The sequence below is a fragment of the Peromyscus eremicus genome, chromosome 16_21 (assembly GCF_949786415.1).
Source record: "Peromyscus eremicus chromosome 16_21, PerEre_H2_v1, whole genome shotgun sequence".
Classification (NCBI taxonomy): Eukaryota; Metazoa; Chordata; class Mammalia; order Rodentia; family Cricetidae; genus Peromyscus; species Peromyscus eremicus.
Genome location: NC_081432.1, coordinates 27,909,210 through 27,930,752, shown reverse-complemented (window position 1 = coordinate 27,930,752; position 21,543 = coordinate 27,909,210). Strand labels below are relative to the sequence as shown.

The following is a 21,543-nucleotide window of genomic DNA, read 5'->3' as shown; positions in this document are numbered from 1 at the left end:
GTGGAGGCTGAAGGGGGAATAGAAGACCTGGACATTTCCTGTAGAAGATGCTGCTCAGTAGTGAAGTTTTTTTTTCCTTATCTTCAGAGCTTGTCTTTGAGGGTAATTGTATTTTCAAAAGCTTCCAAGTGAACCTTCTCGAAATTCCTTACTTTTGAACATTGTCTAAACATCTTTAACCTTAACTCCAATTTGGAGAGCTTTGACATAACCACACTTGGTAGCCCTGCCGCTGCAGGTTGGGAGCAGAGATGAGGAAGACCAATAATCAAAAGATCAAACAATCCTCTCATAGTGGAGCTTTGAGGATTGCAGTACTTAATTCTCATGGTCAACTTCACTGGATCTAGAATTATCGAGGAGACAAATCTCTGAGCATATCTGTGAGGAAGATTTTAGATGGGTATAACTGAGTGGGAGACCCACCCTAAATGTGAGGTAGCATCTTTCCACGGGCTGGATTTTCAGACTGACTAGAAAGAAGGAAGCGAGTGAGGGCCAGCTTCCATCTCTCTGTTTCTAGGCTGTAGACCCCATTTGACACATGCTTCTGAGGCCACACTAGAGTCAGTTTCCCCTTCGTGATGGACTGAACCCTGCTCTTTTGATAGATAAGTATGGCATAAAGTGATCAAATCCATTTCATTAGCATTTCTATCTCCTTAAACGTTTATCATTGACAAGTGTTAGGAACCTTGGGGTTTGTTTTTTTAATTGGTTTTAAAGCACATAGCACAGCACCCTGTCACAGAACACTAGAATTCATTGCTTTTGTCTGTTACTTTGGTGCCTGCTCTCTGGCCTCCTTCTTCCTCATCTCCCCCAAACTTTCTTACTCTTTAGTAGTGACTCCTCTATTCTATTCATACATGATATCAAAAATTCTCCAGCTTCTATGAATAAACAAAAAAACAGTGTTTGTCCCTCTAAATCCCAGTTATTTGTTGTTGTTGTTGTTGTTTAGATAAAAGAAGCAGAAGCACTTTCCCCTGATTGTATTTCAAGTGACAATTGACAGTTAAAATTTACCTGCTTGACTGTTCCTTTACTAAGCAAAATCATCGTTGGGTATTGTACTTCATTGCATGTGCACACCTCTGGGTATGTGCTATATGACTGTACACACACCAGCATGGGCACACCAGCGTTCAGACACAGCAGGTAATTTTCTTAATTTTTTGTACCTATGATTTTTTTGTGTTTTATAAATTTTCTACAGTTAGCATGTATTACTCTTGCAATGCAAGAAAAAAGAGAGGGAAGAGGGAGAAAACAGAAAGAGGAAATTAAAGGGAAAGGTAGAACGACAAAAGGAAAGAGAGGAGAGGTATGATGAGATGAGAGAGAGAGAAGTGTAATCTTGAAGCTACTCCTTTTTAAGGCACAAGGCCACTCATGTTGTAAAAGCCCTTCTCTAACAAAGCTGGGGCATAAAAATCAAGAAAAGCTTATGATGTGCTCAGATGATCACACATTCCCTGGAACCTAAAGTTATTTTTCCTAGAAGGAATGAGCAGTATGGCATGCAGCAAGGGGTTTTGTTTGGGAGTTTTTGCTTTTTTGTTTTGTCTTTTGCTTATTTTCTTCAATACAAAATATTTTCTTATTACTCTAATATTGCCAAACCGAAGGCTCCTCTGAAAACAGGGTTTGGCATTGATTTTAGTGCTGCGTCTCCAAGGCAACTTTCAGATGATCAGAAGTAATAATTTAAAGAAAGAAAAATTAATAACAGATCCCTACATCATTTCTTTCTGACAAGAAGACGCAATGATTCTATAGCCATTGACAATGAAAACTTTCCAGAATAACACCGACTTGGTGAATAGCAGTGTCAACAGTGAACAGAATACTCTCAAAATCAATTTGTCTACACACCTCTCAAGTTTTTCAAAGTTCACTTAAAACTAGAATCCTCATCACACCTAAGACAGTTTTCCCCAAGTGTAACCAGTTCTTTATAAAAGGTAGATTTTCACTCTGGGTATAGCCAGTGACAGCCCCAAGCCAGGTCCAGACCTATAAAATGAGCACTGGCTTAAGTTAATAGATGGCCTTTTGTCTCTTTGCCTTAGAGGTTGTGACCATTTACAATTTTAAAATGGATGAAGTCAAACAGAACAGGCTTGCCTGCTCAATGAAGCAGAGACGGGACCAGGGAGCAAGCATCTGTCAAGAAGAAGATGTTCTGTCCAGAATAATCTGTCAAGTTTTCAAATCTTCTGACACCTTTCATGGCAAGTGCATACAAAAATGTCTGTGATGGATGTAGACAACACTGAGTGGGTTCCATCATGCCTGATATTTACCAATTTAAAGAGGAATGACCCATGTGATCCTTTCAAATCAGTAATTTACAGTTAAGACATTACTGTTCTAAGTATTGATTCTAAACACACTGAATTTTCTTATAAAATTGAGTTTCATATAGTACATCTTATGGTTATCTTTTTTTTTGGGGGGGGGGGCTCGAGATGGGGTTTCTCTGTGTAGTTTTGATGCCTGTCCTGGATCTTGCTCTGTAGACCAGGCTGGCCTCGAACTCACAGAGATCCCCCTGGCTCTGCCTCCCAAGTGCTGAGATTAAAGGCATGTGCCACTGCCGCCCTGCTGGTTATCTTAAAATATAGAATTGATTAGTAAATAAAGTATAACTAATTAAAACAATGGAAGCTTTAAAGTTTTTATCAGTTATTTGAGAATTTGTAGTATACTTTGATAATATCCAATCCCTCTGCTTACTCCTCCCAGATTCTCCATTTCCCCTTTCTGACCCACCCAGCTTTACGTTGTCAAACCCACCAAGACATGTGCTGCCCATCTACTCTTGAATGTGTGGCCTTCTAAAGCTTGGTCAACCTATGGGGGCCACATCCTTAAAGCTAGCTGACTTTCTCTTTCCCAGTGGCTCTTCAGCTAGGGATAGTACATCATGCCCCCTCCCCTCCCCATACAGGATTTTGTCTGGCTTGAGTTTGTGCGAGTCTTGTGCATGAAGTCACAGCTGATGTTTTCATATGTGTAATTTCCCTGTTGTGTCTCCAACTGTTTCCTTATAATCACCAACCACCTTTGACTCTTACAATCTTTCTGCTACCACTTCAACGATGATTCCTGAGCCTTGGGAAGAGAGGGCACGGTAAAGAAATTCTGTTTAGAGCTAAGCATTTCATGGTCTCTTATTTATTCTCTGTACCTTGACAATTTGTGGATCTCTGTATTAATTGTAACATACTAAAAAAAAAGGGCTTCTCTGATAATTGTTTGAGAAATACATTCATGTATAGACATAATATAGATCACTAGGACTTGTTTTAATATTTCATTGAGCATGTAATAATAATGAATTCTCCCATAGGGCCTATGACCTGTCTAACCACAGGTTCTTAGCCCAATAACTGTGCCTGATATGACTATCCTCTTGTGGAACTCCTACAATGTTTTTACGAAGGGGCACGTGTTGCCAGAACCGTTGTTATTGTAGCTTGCAGGGTTCACAACTGGGTAAGACTGATGACTCCTTTTCTCCTGCAGTAGCATGCAATGGCAGCTTCCAGTACTATGAAAACCAGACAATTGGGATAAATCTTTGGGGTAAATAGCAGTTTGATTTCTCCATGTTCTATGACTCAAGTATGTGGTGTCTTCAGCAATAGGGTCTTACTGTCAAGTTCTGGAGAATAATCAAGAGCAATGGCAGTAGTCTATAATGTTTATAGTATATGGTTTTCTTTGGCCAACAACTCAAAAAAAGGTAACCCATTCCGGTTTTTAATATGTTAACATGTAGTGTCTAGTAATGGGGCATTGCTGCCCCATTATAGAAAAACTTAAAAAAAAAAAACTACACAATTGAGCCACCAATATGGTTCCGAGGATAAAGGTGCTGTCACAGGAGCAACCTGAGTTGAATACCTGAAACCTTTTTCCTAAAGGTAGAAGAACAAAAGCAACTCACAGGGTTGTCCTCTGACTTCCACACAAGGGTCACAGCATACGAACGTCAGCATACATACTGTGCATACACCATGATAATAAACAAAATAAAAATTTTAAAACTAAAAGAAATCCTTAAAATATTTTAGCTTAATAGTTATAATTTTTAAATTCATACTAATGATATCAATGAGAATTACTTACCAAATTACAACTTATTAAAAAATGTAATAGTATAAAGTACTTTGAATTCACATTTTAGAAGATTATGTAACAAACCCCAGGCCTCGAGGTGTGGTTCTGTAGAAAAGAGTTTACCCTGCATATAAAACAACAAGGGTTTGAGCCCAAATACCATAAAACAAGAGAAAAATATGTAAAGTATATAGATATTACATGAAAAATTTTCCAAATTTATATAATTTTATATCTAGTATATTAACCAGTTGCGTGAAGATTTGTAGGTTTAATAACATACTTTTAAATATACATAGAAGAACAGTGAGAAGAAAATGTGAAATAGTATGTGTCCTCATACAGCAGGCAGAACACCAATGAACATAAAATAAAAATAAATAAATCATTTTTTTAAAAGTGTTAATAGTGAATGTTCAGCAGTGGGATTGCTAATGATTTTATTTTTTAAGTTGTTCATTATATTTCTAATTTTTCTCAAGACACTTCAATTTATGGCAACTTGGGAGACGATTTCTGTTTTTCTTCTGTTTTGCTTTGTGTTGTTTTCTTATGCTGGAAGAGAGCCACCCCAGGGGCTTGTGAATATTAGGTCAGCATTATGTCACTGAGCTATATCATCAGCCCAAAATGTAACGGTTAGGTAAGAAAAATATTTGCAAGAAGTCTTTAAATTTCTAGCTCTTTATGTATCGCTATTTATCAGGCATTAGCTTCCTGTCTGCATTCAGAAAATACTCACTGAATCTCAAAATATTTCTTACTACTACAATGTATTTATATTTCATGTCCAGGAGGTGTGAGCTCCAAAAGGCTTAGGAACCTAAGCTCTTGTACAGATAAATGTTAGCAAAGAGCTATATGTGATCACGTGGCAGATAAGGAAGTGTACCTGCAGCATGTAAACATCACCATGAGGGAATACTTATAATACAGATCAAACAAATTTATACTGTCTACTACAGCTAACAACCCAATAGTTGTGGTGATATTGTGTCCCCCCAGTATATTGTGCACCTTAATAAACTTATCTGGAGTCAGAGAACAGAACAGCCGCTAGATAGACACAGAGGCCAGAAAATAGTGGCACACATTCGTTTAATTCTAGCATTCTGGAGGCAGAGATCCATCTGGATCTCTGTGAGTTCAAAGCCACACTGGAAACAGCCAGGCATGGTGACATATGCTTTTAATCTCAGGAAGTGTTGGCAGGAAGCAGAAAGGTATAAAAGTTGTGAAAACCAGGAATTAGAGTCTGTTAAGCTTTTAGGCTTTTAGCAGCAGTTCAGCTGAGATCCATTTGGATGAGGACTCAGAGGCTTCCAGTCTGAGGAAACAGGATCAGCTGAGGAACTGGCAAGGTGAGGTGGCTGTGGCTTGTTCTGTTTCTCTGATGTTTCAGCGTTCACCCCAATACCTGGCTCTGAGTTTGTTTTTATTAATAAGACCTTCTAACAATTCATGTTACCAATAGCCCTAGTAGTGCTGGATTACAAGTGAACATTTCTAGGAATGTGACTTTCAGCAGGCATAGATAAAAACTGATAGGAAAAGAAACATTCAATTTTAGAGACAGAAATTCCTTCAGAAAGTCTATCTTTACTCCTCCATCCCAGTGAGTACTTCAGCATGAAAATGGGTACAAATGCCAAGCTTAATGCTTTCCAAATATTTTGAGGAGTGGGTAATTGGAATATGTGGAGTTGGGAAAGTTACATCCTACCTTGAGCAGTGTCCATTAGATTAGAGAGCAATTTATACAAGTCTTAGAAATTTTCCAAATAAATCTTCACTGATAAAAATTATAATGTGTGAGACTTGAACTCTAAACTTGGGATGTAGAATATTGAGTTTGATTTTTAGTGGATTTCTGGTGGTTCTCCACTTAAGTTTCCCCTTTCTAGATGTTCTCCATTTCTATGTTGGTCTGTGTCCTGAGAAGCTGATCTAGACAGAGACATCACTGGGACCCCTTGCCATACAGTGTCCTATTGGCTTCAGCTAATGGAATAAAACATGGAGAACATTACAAGGAGGGTTCAGGGTATTATTCTCCATTCATCCTTTACTGCACTACACATCTGGAAAAAGCCGAATCCTTTCCCAACTACATCTAGATGATCTCTCTCTGAGGCATCAGCTTCCACGGTAGCTCCTGAGCTCCATGAGTCTCAGGGCCTTAGGTTTATTTTCAGTCAGCTTCATCTTGACATGACTGATCACTCCTCTGGGGATAAAAGAGCTTGATAATTTATATCAGGTGCATGTATTCTTAAGCATGATATATAAGATGTACTATTAATATGCATTATATAGTAACATCTTTCATGAATAAATTCTTGGTAACATAAGAAAATTGCAAAATACACTCTTAAGGAGCATACTGTATAACTAGGAACATGTATGTAGAGAGAGACATTTGTATGTACTGCTAACACACTTGGAGTTTGTTGCCAATAGCTAACAGTGGCTCTACCAGATTGTGTACTTTGTTATTTGAAGCCCAGATCTAATGATGGCCTGAAAGTAGTGAGCTGAGATGAAAACTTTCCTGGAATATTATAATATATAATGATACACTAATATATAATATTATATCATATAACCATATAACATTATAATGAATATAATTATAATTATATAGTAATATATATAAAAGAAGCTAGAGGCTCAAGCAGATCAAATGTAGAAACAGACCTCTCATGTACAAACACCTTGCTACCCTCCCATTCCCCCATGACAAATCAAAAATATATCAGAGAGTGTCTCATCATCCCCAACAAAGGATGCCCTACCCCTTCACTTTCTTTCTTTTTTAAAATAAGTCTTTTTGTAAAAATATTTATTTCTTTTTATTTATTTATTTTATTAAATTTTCATTTCTTTTACATACCAACCACAGATCCCCCTCTCTTCCCTCTTCCCACCCCCCAGCCTTCACCTCCCATTCCCACCTCCTCCAAGGCAAAGTCTCCCATGTAGAGTCAGTAGAGCCTGGTATATTCAGTTGAGGCAGGTCCAAGCCCCCTCTCTGCACCAAGGCTGAGCAAGGTGTCCCACCATAGGCACTGGGCTCCAAAGAGCCAGCTCATGCATCAGGGATGGGTCCTGATCCCACTGCCTGGCGGTCCCCTAAACAGTTCAAGCTAAACAACTGTTTCACCTATCCAGAGGGCCTAGACCAGTCCCATGGGGGCTCCATAGTTATTGGTCCACAGTTCATGAGTTTCCACTAGTAGGGCTGGCCGTCTCTGTACGTTTTCCCCTCATGATCTTGGTGTCCTTTGCTCATAGAATCCCTCCTCTCTCTCATCAATTGGACTCCTGGAGCTCAGCCTGACGCCTGGCTGTGGATCTTTGCATCTGCTTCCATCAGTCACTGTATGAAGGCTCTATGATGACAGTTAGGGTATTCACCCATCTGATCACCAGAGTAGGCCAGTTCAGGCACCCTCTCAAACTATTGCCAATAGTCTAAGGTGGGGTCATCCTTGTGAATTCCTGGGAACTTCCCTAGCACTCTGTTTCTCCTTATTCCCATGATATTTTTGTGGAAAGGATGCAGAGCAAGGGGAAAACTCCTTCACTGTTGGTGGGAATGCAAACATATATATCAGTATGGCGGTTCCTCAGAAAACTAGGAATCAATCTTCCTCAGGACTCAGCTATACCACTCTTGGCATATACCCAAGAAATGCTGAATCATACCACAAGGACACATGCTCAACTATGTTCATAGCAGCATTATTCGTAATAACCAGAACCTGGAAACAACCTAGATGCCCCTCAACCAAAGAATGGATAAAGAAAATGTGTCACATATACACAATGGAGTACTACTCAGCAGTAAAAAATAATGATATGAAATTTGCAGGCAAATGGATGGAACTAGAAAATATCATCCTGGGTGAGTTAACCCAGACTCAGGACAAATATGGTATGTATTCACTCATAAGTGGATACTAGATGTAAAGCAAAGGATAACCAGACTGCAACCCACAGCTCTAGGTAGACTAGCTAGCAAGGAGGACCCTAGAAGGGACGCATTGATCACCCAATGAAGAAGAAATAGATGAGATCTACATGAGCAAACTGGGGGTGAGAAGAGGGTAATGGAGGGCAAGGGATGAGGGATGAGAACATAGGGAAACGGGAGTTTCAAGCTGGAACAGGGACAGAGTGGGAGAGCAAGGAAAGAGATACCATGGTAAAAGATTTGTTTCTTTAAAATGCATATGGTGTTCTGCCAGCATATATGCCTACATGCCAAAAGATGGCACCAGATCTCATTATAGATGGTTTGTGAGCCACCATGTGGCTGCTGGGAATTGAACTCAGGACCTCTGGAAGAGCAGTCGGTGTTCTTAACCTCTGAGCCATCTCTCTAGCCCCTACCCCTTCACTTTCAATGATAAAGTGGATATCCGCTTCAATGATATTATCAGTGAGAAAAATGATAAAGCAAGGTGAGACTCCCAGTTGAGCAGCTTAACTATTAGAGGAAAGTTAATCCCAAAAGTCAAGACACACAACAGAGACTCAAGAGTTTTCGGAGTATATTGACACTTACAAATTGGGTTTACTATTGGCTTTCTAGGAATGAAACCAAGAAATGCCCAAGCAAAATATTATTTGATTAATATAATCTAGAAGCAACTTCCTGATTAAAAAATCAAATAAAGCCTAACTGCAGCTCTTGTCTGAACATAGAGACCTTGTTTGTCTGACCCAGAACGTTCACTAAATTACACAAGTAACAACTGGAAACACCAAGTAACTTATTTACCTTGGTGTCAGAAAAAGAAAGATAAAACTCATAAAAACCAGAAGCTTGATTCGTGGGTGAGGTTTCTTAGGATATAAACAAGGGTCGTCTCAGTGGGCATGGAACTCCAGATTGTACTGTCTACTAAAGCGAACAGGAGAGCTCCACTTATTGCTGGCCTCCCAAAGTGGGAAGCATTACCTATACAAACACACTCTGTAGGACTACACGGAAGCTATTTATAGAAGACAAAACAGAAGGTAAAGTGGTCTTAAAAGAGACACAAACATGCCCTACCAACGGGAAGAAAGCCAGGACGACCATAGCAAGCAGGGAGGGCAGTATACACTGAGGACCCAGAGGCTGGTCAGCCAGACCACAGGCTCCTAGGCCACCATGGTCAAGATTTTGAAATTGAAGACTTTAAAGCTGGGAGCAAGAGTGACAGGTCATTGATGTGATTTAGTTCATCTTTGTTAGTCATAAATCTGGATACAAGGGAAGGGTTAAAAGAGGAGACGGGGAAAGTTGCAGGCACTTATTTATCAGAAGAGAAAGAGGAAGTTCTGTAGAGTTGGGATGTCTTATTTTTGACCAGCTGTATCTGTGTTGTTTTTGCCAACTAAAGTCTCAAGGCTCTTGCTCAGTGCAGGTAGTGTCCCCAGTGGTGGGCATCACCAGTCTTTCTGACCATGACTAGTTAATAGAAAGGTGTCTTGCCAGAACTATCCAAACCATCATTAACTTTACCACACAGCACACTGATTTGTAGTTAATACCAAGACAGGAAAAACTAAGTCCTTCCTTATCTTTCGCTTGTATTTGTGAAAAAAAAAAAAAAAACCACCATGGTGGGTCTTTTGTAGGATATTTTTCAAGTTTTTGTCTAATTTTTTAGTGTGAGTTTAGATCAAGGTAGTTAGTAGACCTGGCAGGTCCACTGAATCAGTATTTGCCAACTGGAATAAGAACAGATTTTTCTAACATATGCTCATGAGCTAGTGCCAAGGCTGGGATTCGTACTGGCTAATTTACTTTTTGTAGTTAGCATACAAAGCCTTAAGATAATAGATGATGCACTTTTCCCTCAAACTCAATGAAAACAGAAGTCCTGATACGTTCTTCCTCTATTCCAATGCACCATCTTACAAGCTCTGGAATTGACGTGTCTCTCTTTGAAGGCTTCAAACGAGAGGATATTCCACGGTGAAAGGTAATGCAAGCTTGGAACACATGAGCAGAAGCACAATCCACTGCCTAACTCCCAGGGAAAGCATCCCTGGGTGATGATGAAACAGGTAAATAAATACCTTCCATCAGTCATCCTCAGTTTTCTAGAGTTTGTAGAGTACCTCAAATTTGAAAAGAGAACATAAGAACCCCTTTCTCCTCCACTTCTTGCAGGTAGAAGCACAAACCCAGTTCATGAATATTCGGCAAGATGTTCAGCTAATAATCCTCCAGACATCAGAGGTGCGCCAAGGAGCAGAGTTCTTCTTTCTTATGGTTCATAGAAAATGTATGCACAAGTGTTCTCCCATTTGAGTTCTCTATATTCAGATATGGCGGTATCTATCAAATGACCCACGCTTTGGAGCAATCAGGTCCTAACAACAAAGCACAGCCACTGTTCATTAAGTGACAAGGCAACAAACCATGAGCTTCCTTCTCTAAAGACCCTGACCGTATGTTCATCTTATTTTTTTTTTTGCAACTTAGAAACTGAGTCTTGAAGGTTCAGTGAACAATCCAGAGTCATTACACCATTCATGAATGTCTACTGTTTACAATGATAACTCTTCTTACATATTTCTTTGAAAAGTCAGTATTTAGTGTAGCTGTTGGCAACCAATATAAACCTAATCAAAGACTGATTTGTTAACCAACCTGCATCCCACAGAAACAAACAGTAGTAATTCATATCAAAACTGAGCCTTCTATTTTCTTAAGCCCATCCATACATTCTGTAGAATAATTCTAATAGAACCAGAACCTTTGTGTTTATTATCTCTTAGGCTCTCAGTATTCAACCATATTCCTGCTCTTCACTTACTAGACTAGAAGTGTGTACATGACACATGCTTGGATTCAATAAATGTGTATTGTGATGATATTGACAATGAAGATTCTATGTGAAAGCAAGAACAGTATCTATTGTGGGAGCCAAAATGTAGGAAGTGTCCCAAACATGCATAGTGTCTCCCATAAACAATGATCCACATCATGACCCCTTCTGAGGTAATGATACCAGTGGAGTCTGAAATAACAGCCCACATTGCAAAGACAAATGTATAAGCCTAGTCCTACCCCTAGTCTTAACCTAAGAAGATAATTGGATTCATTTGTATTTTTTTCAAGCACAACAAACTCACCCATCTTGACCTTTTCCAAAAACAATCCAACTGTATTTTTTCTTTTGTTGTAAGATTGTGGAAATCTACTTTGTAAGGTGCTAGCTTAAAATACTCCTAAACTAAAGTATCATTGGACATTTGTAGAAAGTCTCATAATGAGGAAGAAATACCTGTCTAAAAAGATGCATGCAAAAATATTGCATTAATGAAAAAATGTGTCAGTTATGTACAGCATGATTTAGGAATCCCAGAGACTGTTGACTCTGCTGTGAAACATCTCTGCACTTTAACGCTTTTTTTAGTTTTCATTGTGACATAGTTTTGGAGAAAGATAACAAAACAGTTGCAAGAAGCAGCACCATTTCTCATGCACACACACACACCTTCTGCCTTCTCCAGTGAATTATGCTGGCATGGTTGGAAGAGCCAAGAGCCCATTACTGCATCCAACAAATCATACTGAAACCTAGGGTGTACTTGCATCTTGGCAATAAATCACAAAAGACAGTGGCTTTCTTTGTAGAGCCTAAAGTCATTAAAAAAAAAAAAAGATAGTTGCCGTCTTAGTAGAAAAGTGTATGTGCATGTATTTTGGATACTACCAAAATATCCCCATGTTTCTCTTCCTTCTAGGTGTTCTGTCATGTTCATTTTTTTATTATTTCTGTTTTTATTAATTTTTAAGTTAGTATTACAAAGTAATGGGCTTTATTATGGCACCAAATGCATTTTCAATTCAATTTTTTTTGGAATTCAATACATGAGTATTGCGTATCATTTCCACATTCACTTTCTCCTGTCTGATTCCTCATTCCCCCATTCCTTCCCAAATTTATGATCTATTATTATTGTTTTACACACACACACACACACACACACACACATACACACACACACACACACTACTACTACTACTACATCTATGTAGTGTTGCCCATATGTACATGTGATTAGGGCTGACCACTTGGGGCTAGATAATCTATCAGGAAATTCAAGTCTGGAGAAGACTGACTATCCCTCTCTCAGCAGCCCAGTGGTTCTTCATCTAGGGGTTAGACTTTGTGAAGTCTCCCTGACCCATATTGACATGTGAACACGTACTGTTATTATGTTGCTCTTGTTAAGGAAGTCATATCGCTGAGATTTTTGTAGTACAGCTTCCATAGTATGTCTAAAAGACACGACCTAGAAGCAGCCATCCTGGTCCCTTAACTCTTAAAAATCTTTCCACCATGTTTGTGATTTTTACTGGAGTTTTATGTGTAAGGGTTGCGTTTTAGACATATCAGTTGGGGTTGGAGACTTCATGCTCACTTATCCTCTGCATTTTGCTCAGTTGTAGAACCCCTGAAATGGTCTCTATCTTCTGCAAATATGAGTTTCTTTGCTGAGAACTGAGAGCTCCACTTATCTGTGGGTATAATAATAATATTCACAATGTGGTTAGAAATAATACTGGATTAGGAAAGTGGCAGTGGCACATTCTCTTCCAGGGTCCATGATCTTAACCACGGGTAACTGGCTAGGTTTCCAGTTCCAGGCATGAATTCCCTCCTATTGAGTAGGTCTTTATTCCAGTTAGAGAACTGATGGTTACTCTCTAGATAAAAGTGCCTCTAATGCACCATTAAAGAGACCTGGTCAGCTCAGTTCCTATTGTGGTTCATAGGATTTACAACTGGGGAGACCGTTACTGACCGTTTCTTCCTTGACAGCTTACCTAGCACCTTCTAAAACTCTGAGAGGTAGTCTTCAGGTGGGAGGCTTCCAGGTCAGATTCCCCCCAAGTTCTGTATCCAAAAAAGTGACTTTTTCATCAATAAAGTCTTACCTCCAAGTTCTTGGAGGCAACCAAAAGCAATGGTAACAGTCTATATTGTTTGGGGAGTCTCAAACTACCCTGACCCACAACTCAAAAGGAGATTTCCCATGCCTAGAACTGGGGTTGTTAGATAGTCTATGCCTCTTGGGGAAAAGAGTTGAGGTGTTTGTTAGGTAGACAGATTACAGACAGACAGATAGATTGATAGACTGACAGATAGATAGAGACAAATAGGTATAAAATTTGTAGTTTTACCCTAAAAATGAGTTTTCATTAAAGGATCAGGCAAAAGGGTGAAAACTGAAAGGAGTAAGGATAAAAAAATCTACTGGATGTATCAAGTGATCAAGCCAGGACAAGGCTCTAGCACTAGCATGATATAAAGTACAAGAGGAAAGCCTGAGGTTTAAAAGATAATAATGAAATCCAGGCAGGCAAAACACAAAAGGCATGAATCTAGGTCAGAATCAAACCTAAGGCAACTAATACATTACTATATAGATGTAAGAACTGGGAATGGAGGAGGAGCTAGTCCAAAGCAGTTCTAGAATGAAGCTTGTCATTACTGAAGGAGTGACCCCTTCTGTCCTCTGCTCTGAGATCCTAACCGAATCCTTCCATGTAGCCCACTCACACATGTGCAGAAGAATGAGCTCTAGGACATAAGAAGCAATAGCCCCCAGACATTATTTTCCTGCTCAGGTTAGGTAGCAGAAAATATGTTCAGAAGAACCTTTCAACGCTCTCCAAAAATCACACACAGGGAAGGCAGCAGAACAAGCTCTGATTATTTGTTTCTAAACCTATGGCCCTCAGCCATGATGGAAGTTTATTCTTTAGACATCATGCCTATACAAGTGCTAGAGAAACTGTTTAAATTCTTTGATTACTTAATACTAAAATCATTTTAATTTCTGCTACAAAAAAAAATGAAATAGAACTATTAAATTTAGATGACTAAGTGACATACTGGAAACCTAGCCCATTATCCATGGAATTCCTCCCTCTAGTGGCTGCAAAGGCTTCAAGCAGCATTGGCCTCAAAATTTGTTTTGTTTTGGAAGATGATTAGATAGATAGATAGATAGATAGATAGATAGATAGATAGATAGATAGATAGATAGATACAGACAGACAGACAGACAGACAGACCCAGACAAACAGGCATAAATATATAACTACAACCTGTTTAGTCCACTTAGTGTTGCATATATATGTATATATATATACATATGCAATGTACATATGTATATATAATATACATATACATACATACATATATATTAGTGCTCACCACTTAGTATTCCATAACCAATTTGAGGCACCTCCTTGGGGAAGACTAATTCTCCTTCTCTCAGTAGTCCTTAGTTAAGTGTAGATCTTTGTTTAAGGATGAGACCTTGTGAGATTTTCCCCTTACAAGTTAGCATGTCCTTCAGTGTTGCCCTCGTTTGGGTCTTATTCACGAAGCCACATTTTGGAGGAAACATTGTTGTGGTTTTCCTATCATTTATAGGAGACACAATCCTTCAGCAGAACCTACAGGCCTTTGGCTCTAACATGTCTTGCTACTCTTCCACAGTGTTTCCTGAGCCTTATGTGGGAGTTTTATTTTAGATATGTTAGGTAAGGTACTCCACAATCAATTGCTCTCCACATTTTTTTTCATTTTTCTTTATTAAGAAATTTTCTACTCACTCCACATACCATCCACAGATCCTCCCTCCTCCCTTCTCCCACCCCCCCAGCTCTCTTTCCCAAGCCACCCCACATCCTCACATCCCCCAAATTGAGGTCTCCCATGGGGAGTCAGCAGAGCCCAGCACACTGAGCCTAGGCAGGTCCAAGCCCCTTCCCACTGCACCAAAGCTGTGCAAGGCGTCACACCACAGGCACCGGATTCCCAGAAGCCTGCCCATAGACCAGGGACAGATCCTGATCCCCCTGCCTGGGTGACCCCCAAACAGTTCGAGCTCTCCATATTTTGATCTGTTGCGTGTTTCTATGATGGCTTGCTGCGAAGATGAGCTATTTGATGAAGTGTGAGAACTACTTACATGTGGGTTTAAGAATTAATATTTAGAATTCATTTAGAAATTGAAAGTACAGTGTTGTTATTTGCATTCTCTCCTCCCTCTCTGGTCCTATTTTCACCCTCACCTCCCAGTTCCTCCTACCGAATCATAATCCCACTTTTGTGTCTTTTGGGTTTTCCTTTGTAACCTTCTGAGTTTAACCATGTGCACTTGTGTGGACATAGGTGGGAATCTAGCCAATGGGGTGTGAGTAACTCCCCAGTGGCTACACCAGTGGAGATCATGCTTCCCCTCCTGTAGCAGCTCCTAACTGGTGTTCACTTGCCTGGCTGGGACAAAGCCTGTGAGCTTCTCTCCCATACACAACTGAATTTTTACTGGCTCAAATATTTGAAGGCCTTGTGCAAGTGAATGCAGTTGTTATTAATTCATGAGTGCTTTGGCCATGTCATGCCCACGAGACAATGTTTTATGGCTACCTTGTAATCCTCAGTACAGCAACAACATACAACCATAAGATACATTCAAGCCTTTCATCTTAGTTAGGGCTTCAACTGCTATGATAATACACCATGGCCAAAATCAACTTGTGGAAGAAAGGGTTTATTTCATCTTAGAGCTTGTAGTCTATCATCCAGAGAAATCAGGGCTGGAACTCAGGACAGGAAATTATAGATAGGAGCTAGCTGTGGAAGAGGTCATGGAGGAGAGCTGTTTACTGGCTTGTTGGTCCTGATTGTTCAGTTTGTTTTCTTATATACCTCAGGACCACCTACCCAGACAAAGCATCATCCACAGTGGATCAGACCTTCCTACATCAACAGTCAATCAAGAAGATGATTCACAGGCTTTCCTATAGGCCAGTCTTATGGAGACAGTCTACAGTGCCAAACTGCTGGATATTTCCCACTGATACAGTAATAGCACAATTGTTATGGGGTAAGTAATTGCTTTCTGATTAGATTTGAGTCCTACTTCATTGGAGGTAATTAATGCTTGGTACTTTAGTTTGTCCAAAAGTCCATGTCAAAGGACATCATAGGCTCTAGATATAAACTAGTATATAGATATTATTGTTACTTTGTTAAATGAACATGTTATCAAACTGCCTTAAAAATACTTACATTAATACTCAGTGGTCAGTGTTGTTCTCAGATTTAGTTAGAGAAGCTTTTTTTTTTTTTTTTGTAATATGCAATGGTCAGTGAAGAGATTAATAGCTGACCAAAATGCAGAAAACAAGTGACTGTGAGTGCTCAGTCCAGCAAGGCTCACAGGAGATTTCTGGAGAAAAGACAAAAGAGTGTAGGAGCCAGAGGATGTACAGAGCACTGTGAAACACTCTCTTCTAGACATGATGTGGGCTATTGCACTCCTAAACTCACAGCAGTGGTTATTTGTATAAGACCTGCATAATTCCAAGTCAGCCAAAGTCCCAACACAGACAAGGAAGGAACTCAAGAGGCACCATCCCTAAATGAAGTGTTACTGGCAGTAGGTAGTCATTGGGGAAAGAGACTCAGGCTTTTCTTGGAGTGGGCCCCTGGTAGATTGCCCACTCTCAAGGGGAGGACTCCACATCCATGGAGAGCATGAAATGGATTTAATATTTTTTTTTTAAATAGAGGAAGACATGAAGTTGGCAAGTGGACATGTGGGGGAGAATCCACATGGAATTGGAAAGGGGAAAGAATAAATGGATTCAATCATATTTTATTGTACACATGTTTGAAATTCTCATATACTAAAAAAGAAAAACAGCGAATCAATGAACAAATGTTCATTTGAGAATTTTTACAGTTCCTTTTACTCCACATTTTCAATATTTTTACCTTTATAATAAAATCAATATTCATATCCTATAAGCAAATGCTAATGTTGTTGCTCATTTGCCTGTACAAAAACCAACTGCTATAGACTGCTTCCATCCCTCTGAGTCAGGAGCAAGCATAACCTGAAGTTCAGTTTCTTAACCTCAAATATAAATTCCTGGGGAAGAACTCTGGGCTCTGGCTCAGTTTCTTAGAACCCTTATGGGTGAGATCCTGTTTTCAAACCAGCCAGGACCTTCAGAAAATGTGAGAATCATAGGCATTTCCCAGGGCATGGAATAGAACAGCAAGCAGCAAGGCTGTCTATCCACATGGAGAAAACAGAGCTGAAGTTGATTTATTTCTTGACGGAAGTGACTATTTTAAGCATATGCAATATATTTTCAAGTTCTCCAGAGAAAGCTTTCCCAAGACTCTAACAAATGGCAGAGTTAGGACATATATCGCATGTATTTCTAACACAACGATCCAGGGAATTGGATGTATTCTAGAAAAAAGAAACTGATTCTTTATCTTCTTTGTTACATCCTTTGCCCAGGTTTCTCACAAGAGCTCCAATGAACTGTTAGTGTTTTAGAAGTATTACTTGATGCAGCAGAGAGGAAGGACAAAAATGGTGGACCGAGAGCCAAAACAAGGATGTGTTAACCCTTGCCAAATGATAGCGCACCTGAAAAAGACAAACAGCATGTCAGAACTGTCCCTCAGAGAAAACAAAGGAGGATGCAATTTGTATGCTCGCTCTACACTTCTAGAAGAGCTTTCTCGTGTGGAATGTGAACTTCCCACATTTACTAGCCGCACTCCACTGAGCACTGATGAAAAGGTCTGGAGTCAGGATTCTGAGGTGCAAGTGACATCAAAAGTTGAGAGATAACTCAGTACCACCTTAAAAAGGCCAGTGAAGCCCAGCCAGAGCTACAGCCAGAGGCTGGGAGGGTGGGCTGGCCTGGAGCTGGTAAGAGGGATGGATAAAAGTCGTCAACCAGTCTGGAAAAGAGTGACCATACTGCAGCTGATGAAGGCCAGTGGAAGGAAGCTAACGACCGCTGTCACCTGCAACATGTGAGCCTAAATGTCACTACAAACCAGTCTGGATTTACCTCCCGTGGAAGACAGATCTTTTCTTTCCAACACGTCGCTGAGGTCTGAAAATAAAAAACAAAAAGTTAAAGTCTCCCTCTAGTGTCCAAACTGTTGCTTTACAATTATCATATAAACAAAGTCTACCACATAGAAATAAGTTCACTGAACATTGCAAATGCCACCACCGGAAGAAAAGGGGAATGTGAAGTTTTTGTTTTTAAGATTTATTTATAATATTTTACATGTAAGTTTTGCCTGGATGTATGTATGTACACTAGGTGCATGCCTGGTGCCCATAGAAGTCAGAAGAGGGCATCTGATCCTCTGAAATTGGAGTTACAGGCAGTTGTGAACCATCATATGGGTGCTGGGAAACAAATCCAGGGCCCTGCAAAAGCAATAAATCTTAACTACTGAGCCATCTCTCCAAAGCCCATTTTGAGTTTTAAAAATAAAATATGCAAAAGAAAGAAAGAAAAAAATGAAACCAACAAACAAATTACAGATATGCACATCCCAGTGCAGAAGCAGAAAAAAAAAAACATTACAACCCATGACATCTTATCTCCTTCACAAATCATTTATCCCATAACCATGGCACATCATGTAAGGGGTAGAGAGATGGCTCAGCAGTTAAGAGCACTTGTTGCACTCCCAGAAGATCAAGATTCAGTACTCAGCACCCATACGGTGAATCACAACTATCTTTACTCTGGTTTCAGAGCAATCGTGCCCTTTTCTGACCTATGCAGGAAACTAAACACACTCATATACATAAAATAAATAATCTTAAACAAATTTTAAACAACCTGTAAAAAAATTTCCAGACAAGGTATTCAAAAGAATGATTGTTGGTATGTTCAAACAAGTCAAAGAAGAAATGAATATGCTCCAAGAGGGGAAAAAAAACAAGAGAAGAATGAAAAAAGGAAGTATCCAAGATAAGAAAATTGAGATAGAATACAAGATAAGAAAATTGAGATAGAATTACTAAGGAAAACCCAAACTGAAATAATAGTCAAAAGAAAACTGTAAAGCCAGATATAAACTTTAGTGAAAAGCCTAACAGAATGGGTCATGTAAAAGCAGACACTCAGGACTAAGGGACAAGGTAAAGGAACTAGATCACTCTGCAAAGACCAATGATGCATTTGAAAGGAACTATGAACAGAATGAGGGATAGCTCCTGGACACCATAAAAAGACCCAAACTTTGTATCAGACACATAAGAGAAAGAGAAGAAAACAATAATAATGGAATAAAGATATTTTCAATAAAATCATAAAAGAAAAAAATTCCCATTCTAGAGAAAAAGATGGCATCAGGTATGAAAGGCATATAATGGCATTTAGATAGGACTAGGAAAGACACTCTCCACGACATTGTAGTTCAAACTTTAAAGGGACAGAGAAAGGTATATTAAAGGCTGCAAAAGAGAAAAATGAGGTCACTTATAAAGAAATGCCCATTAGAATAACAGTGGGTAATTCATCTGAGAATTTTAAAGCCAAACAAATATAGAAAGATGTATTCCAAGTTCTGAAAGACCATAAATGCAAATCCAGGTCATGTTAGCCAGTAACACTACCTACCTTAGTTGAAGGAGGAAAAAAAAACACTTTCCATGATCAAAAAAGATGAAAGTAATTTATAATCACTAAGTCAGCTCTACAGAGTAAAGGATACTTCAGACTAAAGTCAAGGTTAAATACACCTGAGAAACCTCATAATAAATAAACAAATCCAGAAGAGTTCATCAAAAGAGGTATAAGAAATACCAAAACTCAACCATTAATACACACATTAGTAATAACTTTTAGTATTAATGGTTCCAGTTACTCAAAAGAGACACAGACTGGCACACTGGATGAGAAAACAGGATCCATCTTTTTGCTGCCTCTAAGAAGCACACCCTACTATCAACAATAGACATCACCTCAAGATACAAGAATAAAATAGTTTCTCCAACCAAATGGAACTACACTTGATCTTAGCCAAAAGGCCGAGAAGCAATCCAAATGGAACTAAGAAAAAAGAGAGCATAAGTATTTTAATATCTGAGATAAAAATAGAGTTCAAGCAAGATTATTCGTAAGAGATAAGGAGTGTTGCTTTATACTCATTAAAGGAACTCATCAAGAGCATATTACAACTCTAAATGTGTATGCAACACACACAGGTGAGCCCAATTTCATAGAAGAAAACTGCTACATCTAAAGCCATAGATTAATCTCAACACAGTGACAGTAGATGATTTCAAGACCCTAATGTCAAAAATAGACAGGTCATCTAAAAAAAAACTAAACAAAACATATATCTACATGACATTCCATCCAAATATTAAAAAATACACATTCTTCTCAGCAGTCCTTGCAACTTTCTCCAAGATTTACCACATATTAGGACACAAAGCAAATCTCAACAAATATAGAATGATGGTAATAGCACCCTGCATTCTACCCAACCCATGGGATAAAGCTAACTATCAACAGCAATAGAAACAACAAAATGCACACAAATTAAACAACAAACTAAATGATAATTGGGTCAAGAAGAAAATTTTATATTCCTAACATTGAATGAAAATGAGAACACAACATTTAAAAATGTATGGGACACAATGAAGGAAAGCCAACAAGGAAATCTCACAGTAAAAATGCCTACAAAAAAATTTTGAGATATGTCAAGCTGATAACTTAATTATTCACTTGTAGGCCTTGGAAAAACAAAATTAAAAACATGCCAAAACAGTAGATAGAAAGAGATAATAAAAAACATCCCTTAAATGAATAAAATAGAAATAAGAATATTATAGATTATAATCTGTTTTCTAATTAAAATTTTCTGAAATAAACAAGATAAAACAAAATCAATGAAACAAAGAATTAAATTTTTAAAAACTATTAACAAGATTTACTACCCTTAATCAAATTGAGAGAGAGAGAGAGAGAGAGAGAGAGAGAGAGAGAGAGAGAGAGAGAGAGAGATAGGACTCCAGTTAATAAAGCTGGAAATGAAAAGAGAGGTTTAACAGATACTGAGGAAATTCAGAGAATCAAAAGGACACATTCTAAAATTTGTACATTTCAGTAATCTGGAAAATCTAAGAGAAACAAATGAAGTTCTAAACACATACGATCTACCAAAATTAAATCAAGAGTAAGTAAATAAGTTAAACACACCCATTATGGCCAATGAGATAGAAGCAAGTATATGAAAAATATCACAACTGAATCTCAGTAGAGAATTCTACCAGAACGTTAAAGAACTACCACCCATGGTCCTAGTTATTCCATACAAGATAGAAAGAAACACTTCCAAGTTCCTTTTGTAAAGTCAGGACTAGTCTGTACCAAAAACAAACAAAGATGCCTCCCTCCCCCCCCAAAAAAAAAAGAGATTTATAGGCTGATCTTCCTGATGAGCATTGTAGGAACCATAGGAATCAATGCCTGAAGCGTAGGACATGACAGAGACACATGTACTCACAGAGACAGGGACTGTGTGCATAAGACCT

The 21,543-nt window shown here is 38.8% G+C and overlaps 1 non-coding gene across 1 annotated transcript; it reads right to left on the bottom strand.

Moving 5' to 3' along the window:
* Window positions 1-19,850: 19,850 nt before the first annotated feature.
* Window positions 19,851-20,040, bottom strand: LOC131893996 (U2 spliceosomal RNA). Its single transcript, XR_009374790.1, has one exon. It is a non-coding gene; the product is annotated as a U2 spliceosomal RNA (small nuclear RNA).
* Between the last annotated feature and the right edge of the window lie 1,503 nt (window positions 20,041-21,543).